Source organism: Chenopodium album, chromosome 15 (genome assembly GCF_948465745.1).
Source record: "Chenopodium album chromosome 15, dcCheAlbu1.1, whole genome shotgun sequence".
NCBI lineage: Eukaryota > Viridiplantae > Streptophyta > Magnoliopsida > Caryophyllales > Amaranthaceae > Chenopodium > Chenopodium album.
Window position 1 is genome coordinate 34,243,747 of NC_137848.1, and position 10,416 is coordinate 34,254,162.

Genomic DNA, 10,416 nt, shown 5'->3' on the forward strand with positions numbered 1-10,416 from the left:
TCGGGATCAACAAGTAACCATGACAATTGCAACAACATGGGAATAACATGCCAATTAATGGTTGTGAAGACTAATGATAAAAGCTATCAATTGGAATCAAAGAGCTTTCTCCTAATAGTTAAGCTAGATGTCTCTACGAATAACAAACTAAGAGAATCACAATCCAAACCAATCGACAATTGCAATTCCTAAATCAATTGGTCGTGTCATTAGCAATTACAATGCAATGTAGCATATTTCTCAAGGCTTAATCGAATTACACACATGAAAACTTATATTAATCACTTTAATCTCAACAATCAATTAACACAATTCCCAAATTAATCACAATTAATCATTCATACAAGTTTCACCCAATTCCTAGCTAAACAACTACTCAAGAATCATCATCTAACAACAAACAACTAAGAAATAAAGAATCAACAAAATATCAAGAACAATTACACTAATCAAGATAAAACATCAAAACCCAACCAAACAAACATGAATCTAAACAAAACAATAAGATGAGATGGAGTTAGAAATGCTCATTGATAATAGAGAACATCTTCAACACAATTGTCACCCTTGTATCATCAATCTCTCACATCATCATTGAAATCTCTCACTTTCTTTTTCTAAATCTATTCCTAAACTAACCCTAAAACTAGAGAGAGAAACTCTCAACTAAGCTAAAATTATGATAAAAATTATGTCTAAAACTTCTTCTCTCTCTTGAAAATGAAGGAATTCTATATATAGTAAAACTAACTAAGGAAAAGTTAGTTAGACGTCCAAACGAGACCTCAAAAGGCGCAGCCTCTCATCCCTAAGTATAGCCGCGACAAAATGGGTAAAGAAACAGGGGGAAGAGAGACGCGCGGCCGCTCTTGGCACCTGCGCGGCCGTGTGAGTGGCGTGCGCGGCCGCTCCTCCCTCGCGCGCGGCCTCTCCTAGGAGCAGGGGAGATTGGCTCGATGCACTTGAGGATGTCCTCGTGCGCTCCACATGATGCATGTTGGCGAGTCAATCACTTAAAGCCTTTACGGTGGGTTTAACACCGTCTTTTAATGTCCACGCGGCATGAGAGCGCGACCTTGAAGACTTTACTCTTGCACTCCTTTGCTTTTGAGCTTCAAGAAGGGGAACCGGGATGCATCCTAAGCCTTGTATACCCTGAGAGAATGACAATGAGCTTCTTGAACATCACCGACTTCCTAAAATCAAAGAAAAACAAACAAGTGAAGAAGAAAATGCAAAATAGACTAAGAAAAGCAAGAAGTAAGAAACCAACTAAAGAAAATGTAAAATAGAGGAAATACAAGTAAAACTAGAGAAAAGGTGATAAAAGAGATGTAAAAACAATCAAAAATTATCCTAAATGGAGCTAAATGAGTGCCATAAATGACACTGATCAGAATTATGGTAAAAGAATTAAGGAAATTACTTGGAGAAAAGAGTTAAAGAATTATGGAAAATTTAATATTAAGGTGACTAAGAATAATTAATTTAAGGAAGGTGTGTTGTCATGAAATATAATATGACAAAAGAGATTACTTGGAGAATAATCAAGGAAGATATAAGGTAGGAAAATAAGATGATCAAATCTTTGTGAGATAGAAAATAGGAATTTAGGAAATAAAGAATTTGAGGAAGATAATAAAAATACAAAACCAACAAAATAATTAACCCAAAATTAGCATATGGTGTCCGAAATTATTGAGCTTTTCTATGCTCTTATTTTCGCACCTCCACTTATAGTTTCAGTGAAATATTTGCTAGATTTTAAGGATGTAAAATGATTGCGTAAATAATATATTTTGTATAAAATAATTAGTTAGGAAAATACCAATTATTCACTATTTAATTTCACTAAGAAAATCAGATTTTCTTTACCAAAAAAATCAGAAAATTCCTAGTTGATTATTTAGGTAATTTGGCTCTTTTAATTAAATAATAAAATATAATTTGTTTAATTAAAATAATCGAAATATATATAAATAATCCAGTTTTTAAATAAAATAAATGGATAATAAATCTTATCCAAAATCCAATTTAATAATTGGGTTTTAAAATACTTTTGGCGCCAAAATTCAAATATCATTTTGGCTCCAAAATTCAAATAGTAAAATAAATTACTTAAAATACCCTTTTTAGAAAATATTAATTAATTAAAAAATACATTTCAAAAATATGGGGTATTACAGCCTTTGCTAGATGTAGCATCTCTATCTCCTTCATACCAATCTTCATAGTTCTTTGCAGCCTCCTCTATGATATGTTCCACTTTATCTTCTCCTATGTTCATGATTAGGCCACCGGCTCCGTCATCTAAGCTTGTTTTTCCTTGAGGTGTAAGACAACCATAGAAAGTGTGAATGAGTTGATACTTAGGTATTCCATGATGTGGACATTGGCGTTTGAGTTCTTTGTATCTTTCCCAAGCCACACTTAGGGACTCACCACTCTTTTGGCGAAAGCCTTGAATCAAAGATCGAGCTTCGGCGGTTTTTCTATGATCGTAGAACCTCCTCAAGAATGTGGTAGTAACTTGGTCCCAAGTTGTGGGAGAGTTAGGGGGCACCTCCTTCTCTAGCCACTCTGAACCTCTCCCAATTATAGAGAATGGGAACATCTTGAGTTACCCCATTGTCTTTTATTGTATCACAATACTTCTCGAACTCTTTTAGATGTTCATGAGGACTCTCATACTTCCTACCCAAGAATAATTTCCGCTCTATCAAGGCAATCAAATTGGGCTTGATTTCGAAATTATTGGCTCGAATAGTAAGAGCTAGGATTCCACTTTGCGCCCTAAAGGCTTCGGGATCCCTAAGACGACCTAAAGGTGTATTCTCTTCCATTTTGGGGGGTTGCACACTCTCAAAGTCAAAGGTTGAAAAAGGGTTTATTTTCGAACTTGATGAAGAATTAGGACTACCTACGTCTTCACTTGAGGGTGAGGAAGGTGGAGTATCTTCTTCTTCCTTCACTCCTTCTCGTGTAGGAGTATGGGAGTTTCTACTCCTTGCTCTCGCTTCTCTTATTAGCAAGGACAAAGACCTCTCGAGCTCGGGATCAATGGGGACCAAAGACCTTGAGCGGGTTTGTCCTCTGTTCATACAACAAAACAAAGAAGAAAGTGAGCATTGACAAGTAACACAAGTAACCAAAACTAGCAAGTAAAATGTGAGATAATCTCAATAAAGCAATGAAATAGCAATGGAAGCCGTCTCCCCAGCAACGCCGCTAATTTGCCAAAGGGAAATAAACACGTTGTCAAGTGCCTAACCCTAAATCAAATAAAATTTATATAACCTACACAAACCAAATACAAGTATAAGGCAAGCAAAGGGTCAAACCCTAGGGAGAAGCTAAGCACTGCGATCACTACTAATCAATTAAGCTATCCCGGGAAGAAGAACGGAATTATCTAAGAGATTAAAGCTAAGAGTGAAATGAACTAGAGATAATATAAAGAGAACACAAAGAGGAATGGGTAGATGTAGGTTTCACTTGAACATGCAATAACATGGGAAAAAACCGATAATGAACTAAACATGCATGAATATCAATATAAGGGGTCCAATCTAGCCACCTTTTGGGGTCAATTGGCTTCTCCTAACATAGCCTCTATGCTCTCACATTAGAACCATATATTGGGAGGTGCAATCAAGTAACAATCGATACAAATGAACTTAGCTAAGTCAACTATCGTTTCATTTAGCAAAGATTCACCCTCAATCAACTAACAACGTGCACTTTGCAAGAAGATCAAAGAACAATCAACCATGTAAAAACTTTAATCACAATCAACTAAAATCCCAACACTAAAAACATGAACAAATTCCAACTACATCATCCCCATACCCTTGGCTAGGTAACTACTCACTATGCATAGCAATGAACAAGTTAATCATGAAATTAACAAGCAAAAGCATGATTAATGAGTAATTAACAAAGCAAAAGCAATCTAAAGCAAAATCAAATAGCAAAGTAAAGAGAAAAGAGTAAGGATATGCTCATTCATTGAAGTTGAAGTTCTACAAAGAGGTTGATTAAGCTTCTTCTTCAAAATCCAAGCTCAATAATGGAGGAATCCACACTTTATCTCTCTAAAATGTCAAAACTAAGGGTTTTTCTCTCTCTAGATTAAGCTAAAAATCAAAAAATTAAGCTTAGCTAATCTAATTACATACAAGGGAGAGTACAGACTATATATATGTGTTCGTTAAAAGAAGAAATCGATGACTTAAATCCAGCGATGCGTGCCGGCACACGCTTATGCGCGTTCGCGCAGAGCTTATGCACAACCTCTCCAGCTTACGCACGCCCACAACTTCATGGATACGGAGAACGAAGAGCCAACCAGACGCTCCAGCATAGAAGACTGCGCGCCCGTACAAGTGTCGCGTAGTAGGCGCGCAAATTTCCTAAATTGTTTCTGATTTTCTTCCTTAATCTGCGCGACTTCTCACAGTGCTGCGCGCCTTCTCAATGGTCGCATAGTGGTCACGCAAAACAATGTGACTTGCCTCTTTGAGTTCATGACTTGCGCGCCTTCTCACAGTGCAGCGTGCCCACGCAGGCCTCATGCGCGCTTTATCAGGGAGGTCGCGCGCCGCATCCTTTAGCTTAAACCTTCTTCTTTTGAAGACCACGGCTACTATAAAAACATAAACAAGGGAACTAAGGTATAAAATAGGCAAAGGAGGTAAAAACTAGGAGAGAAGACGAACAAAAAAAAAGAGGACTAACGGTAAGAAAGAGGGTACAAACAAGCTACAAGTACGGGGAAAAACCATTAAAACAAACCCTTAATCATGGCATAAATGCCACTCATCATATGTATACTCGGGAAACAACAAAATTAAACTTACTTTGATTCAAATTATTGAAACAAATTTTGATTAATTTTTCAATTAATTTCTACAAGAAGGATTAAAGAAAAAATAAAAAAAAAATTAAATAAACTTTTTACAAAGAACTATGCAATGACCTAATTTCATAATACGTGATTCGGTCATATAAAAAAGAGAGCTCATTCTTATTATTTAAATTATTATTTAAAAGACATCATAGAACTAGATAATAAATAATTCAACGAAAAAAAAAACATAGTCGTGATTACACTTTGTTTAAAAAATTAAGCTACTAATATTGTGTAACACCCTAAGGTTTTACTATTTCCTCAATCGCCACAGTTGAAGGAGGAGTAGTTTCCATTGCAGTACTTTCGGCGACCTTAGAGCTTTCCTCTTCTCCCTTCTTTTTGACCCAAACATTGTTCTTCAATTTGGGTATAGGAGCCCATTCAACTCTTTTTCCCTTGTCTTTAGCATTGGACGGAGTCTTCTTACGAGGATTTGATGAAGGTTCTTTAATCTTTATTCCTTGTTGCGTAAGTATAGGAGCAACCTTCCTTTTAGGTTCTCTTGAGCGAACCTTAGGTGATGAGGAGAAGTCTAGTTTTCTTCTCACTCCTTTCTTTTGACCACTAGGAGGAATAGTTGTTGCAGATTTCATCGAAGGCTTGGGTAGGTTGCGAGCCGAGGCGGCTTGACTTTGTTGACGAGCCTTGTTTAACTCTCTTTTTTCCGCTGCATTCATCTAAGCCTTGTAAAAGGAGGGGAGTACTATGCTTGCCGTAGGATTTTGCACCACCCACTTACAAAGACTAGACCAATATTCCATCCAATGTGGGATCCTTTAGGCCCAAAAATCATATCCTTGGGAGCATCATAATCTTGTGGAGGAATAATTTGCTTCATCTCGTACTGTCTCATTACCCTGCAAGGAAAGATGTAAGTAGTACTAGAAAGGCCTAAAAGCCTAATGTAGGGACAATTGAAACTACTCCCGATCATACTACTTATGTTCTACCAAGGAATCACAAAGCGTATTTTGGGAATCCCCTGATAAAAAACGACGTTCATTCTTATGTTTGTAAAGAATACGATAACCACGTAAAGTTCTCACTTCGTTAGCCTCAAGATTTTGTGGCTGATCAACAATCCGCAAGTGCTCAATGAGCCAAATCTAAAACAAAAAAATAAAGAATCAGCTTGCGGCATTACGCCAGCAGGTGGTGTGCATAAGAAAGAAGGTCGTGCGTGCCACCCGCGCGCATCCTGGTAGATTGCGCTGGTCAGACCAACTTCCTATGTTGCGTTGAGTTACGACGAAAAAGAAAAAAAAACGTACGTGTAATAGGAGTGGACTGCCCGTGAAACCATTCTCGTTTGGATTTCTTCTAAGACGGTTCAAGCAAAGCACAGTTTCCGCTAGAGCAAAAGGAGCGGGTGAATGACATCCCTCTATTTGCTTCACTATGGACACCATTGAATAATCGCCATGTCCTTTGCATGTCCTAAGTAAACAATTAACAATAAGACAAAAACACAAAGCACGAATTTTAAAACGGTGTACAGTCTAGTTGTCACGAGGAGCAACAAAGTGTTCAATAAATTGAATTAAATTCACGCCTTCTTTTGTCCCAATTTTGGCCATATCATTGTCATTCAAGCCAAAGAATTGTTGAAACGAAGGTTTCGAATCTGAAAAGGTAGGGGAATACGTTAGAGGGAGAGTATTTGCGGGGAAGCCTAGTAGAGCCTAGAACTCACAAAGTAATGGGACAATTTCATCCCCCTTAAAAAGAAATAGAAGATGGTTCGAGTCCCAATGATTGACCGCAGCATGGAGAAAATCAAATTTTATATTGAGTTGCATATAACTTAATAAGGGGTCAAGATGGTATATTTTAAAAGCTAATTTTTTCTCATTCGAAAGGGAAGTGACTCATTATTTCAAACGTTGTTCAAAAGTTTTCACCATTGTTAAAAAAAATAAATAAATAAAAACGAGAGATGAAAGAGAAAACAAAAAAGAGAGCAATTTAATTTCCTATTAATGAACAAATGTGAGATGATCAAAAGCCTACACGAAACCAAGTTTTAATAGACCCAAACGGGGCAATTTTTCGGCAATTTTCACCCAAAGGAAAGTTCACCCACAGGTGGCGCGCGCATCTTATAAGCTGTGCGCGCCAGCTGCGCGCATCTTATAAGCTGTGCGCGCCAGCTGCGCGCAACTAACTTACATGTGCGCGACAGTCATGCGCAACCTATAAAGTTGCGCGCGCCCTGTTCTGTCGCGACATGATTATTGGGTTATTTCCATATTTCGGATTACCAAATAATGCAATATCAACGAAATATTATGATTAGTCCATATGATGGCCTTGTTATTGTTGTTTCCTTTCTTTGTTTTTTCTTTTTATTTATTTATTTATTTTTATTCTCTCTTTTTCCTTTTCCTAACTTCTTTTTTTATTATTATTTCTTTTTTTTTTTACTTTTTCTTTATTTTTTTTTATTATCTTCTTTTAGTTTCGTTATTTTTAAGGGGGGGGGGGGTAAGTCAATAACCCTTTCCCTCCCTCGGAAATTTTTTTCTTCATTTACAAAAAAATATATATATATATATAAAAAAAAAACACACTTATGGAAATAAAATAAAAAGAAATGATCTATACAAATAAAAAGTATCATATGTACAACAATAATAAAATATATATATGTACATATACATTTCCATAACGCAAAAAAAAAAAAAAAAAAAAATGGAAGTCAAGATGCTCGGTGGCTCCCAGACGGCTGCTGTACATCCTGCAAAATCCAAAACAAAGATTAATACATGTATGTGTAATAAATTTGATAAGAAAATAAACAAGACTTACCGCGACCATCAGATGACCACGTCATGATAAAGCCACGAGGGGTCTTTGATAAGCAGCTCGGAAAGCACGCATAGTCCTCACCATGCCGTTCACGATCTCCCGCGGAACCTGTTCCAAAAATAATAACAACAAAGGACAGTTATAAAAAATGTATATGATATAGAAAAGATATACTTGGATAAAATAAACATACTGGCTCAACCGTCTCTAGTACAGACGGTATGTCCTCATCCTTTGCCGCCGAAAGCGTCTCATAAATTACTGACCCAAAAGCGTCAGTATACGTCACCTCCTCCGTAGGAGGCACCCAACCACCCAGCTCGACTCGCTAAAAATATATTAAGAAAGAAAAAAGAAAAGAAAAATTCTAACCGGGACGAAAGCTGGAACAGGAGTAAACCTGGATGCAACAAACTTCGGGTAAGACACATTTTGTAGCACCAACTGCTCCGCTGGATAACCAAAGATCGCTTGAGCTTGATCCTCGGTAGACGGCAGATCTGGATGCAGCTTCCGGATCAGAGGGTCCACATGAACCAAAGGCTCCCTGGACGAAAACTGCCAGAAGACACGTTCGCCTAAGAACCAAGCGTCTGTCCTCTGGAGCAAGGAAAGTCCTTGATAAAGGGCTAGAAAACGACAGCGAACTACACCAGCCCGGACGGCCTTAAGGACCCCAACGATCAAACTCCAAGGACGGAGATCGATCTACAAAACACAACCACATAAGAAAATCACTGGAAAAGAAATATACATATGTGTGTTGTCAAAATCATACTCACCAACGCACGAGTCACCGAAAGAATCCTCTGGCGAAAATCACTGGCTGTAGTAGCTCGCTTCTTCTTTATCGTGACCAAGCGATGGCCAATAGGAAAACGAGCCTCCCCGAGTATCATGGGGGCTAGGAATGGCAGGTACGAGTACCCCTAAGCCTAAAAAAAACATACCATGATCAAAAAGCCAAAATGGTGATTAAAAGAAACAAAAGATTAAGGTAAAAATATACCTCGAAGATATGACCATGCCACGAAATGGAGATCCGAGACACCTCAATAGCTGCCGCGGAATCCATCACCCGAGTCGCCTTGCCCATAGTTGTAAGTATACGGGCATACGACACCTTGCCCAACTCAAGTTACCCACTTGCCCCAAATCACTAAGGCAAATAAGTAACCAGATAGCGAAACGCTCACCCCGATCACTCAGAATGGTGTCGGAAAGAACGTGAGCAATGTATATCTAAGCCAGCCGCTCAAGAGTACACTGTCAATCAACCTCGTCAGCCGACAACTCGTCAGCAAGAGCCAAGTATGGAAAAGACTACGCGTACATATGAAGGGTCACCGCAAGATGGTCCCTCACAAGGTCACGTAGCCTCTCGTCTGACCCCTTCACGATCTCCATAACTACAGGCTCACCTACGAAAGGAAAACCCGTGATCATAGAGAATTCACAAGGGGTAATCGTCATCTTCCCCCATGGGAAATGGAAAGTGTTGGTGGAATCCCACCAAAACTCTAGCAACCCGTGAAGGAAAGCTGACGACGCAGGCTGACTCTATAAATCCCAAAGAGCCGCCAGCTAGGGGCTAATCCTTGAAGGCTCCATAATCTCCTTTACCACGTCAGGTAAACTCTCGGAACAACCCCTCAAGTCACCAGAGCCGTACATACGCATTCTAGGCTCGTTCTAAAGAAAATATATAAGAAAATACGGTTAAGACCTTTAAAAAGAGAGAGAGAGAGAGAAACGATAAGAAAAATAGAGGCGCAAAAGAACTCACTATGCTGCGCTACCTCCGGATCGAAACATGATTATCTGGGTCTCACCTAAGGAACTGAGGGTCCCAGTTAGGAGGAGGCTCCCAGACAACATCCTCATGACGACGTCGATCAGCCCCGACGCGTCGCTCTTGAACGTCATCATGAGGACGCGTCAACCTCTTTTGAGGGCTAACCGCCTCGTTAGGTCCTCTTAGGTTCTCGTCAGCATCGATGAACGGAGAAGAGTCTATACTATAATCGATAAAACTCCTTATTAGTTTACTTTCCTAAAGGACCAATATACGTGTTCTAGACCCATTTCAGCAGCATAACGACTGCCGAAAGTGCAAAACACAAAAATCGAATGCCATCTATGCTTGGGGGCTACGATACCTGTAGTAAACTCAGTAAATGAGGGCTTTTAACACCCACAAAATCCATCCTATACCAGTTGAAACTAAAGTATTCTAGAGATTATATTCCTAAATCTCAAAGAATCAACTATTTTTAGGCGAATAATAATAAAATGAACATAATTATCGTCTACTAAACAATCTTGAGGTTCTAACATGGCAAAAAAAAAGCTCAAGTGTATACTTCGCGCCATTTTTCGGATTCAAAATTTATCCAAACATGATTTATGAAAGTAATCGTAGTTCTAATACTATATTCACTTCATAATCAGCAGGTATAACCAAATGAGCAAAGAACAAGCAACAAATTCAAACTACAATTCGAAGAAAAATACCAAGAACGCACTTAAACAAAGAAATGCCTCAACCATTTTTCATGAAATTTGTTGCAAAACACTCCATAAACATAGCATGACAACATGGAACAAACAATTTAAGGAATAATGGACTGAACTAAAAACCCCCAAATTAGAATATTTGGGTTTCACGGTTCGAATTTCCCCCAAATTTAGCCAAA

General features: G+C 38.4%; 1 non-coding gene across 1 annotated transcript; it reads left to right on the forward strand.

The window, feature by feature from the left end:
• Positions 1-2,375: 2,375 nt before the first annotated feature.
• LOC145583616 (small nucleolar RNA R71) lies at positions 2,376-2,481 on the forward strand. Its single transcript, XR_014100238.1, has one exon. It is a non-coding gene; the product is annotated as a small nucleolar RNA R71 (small nucleolar RNA).
• The last annotated feature ends 7,935 nt before the right edge of the window (positions 2,482-10,416 follow it).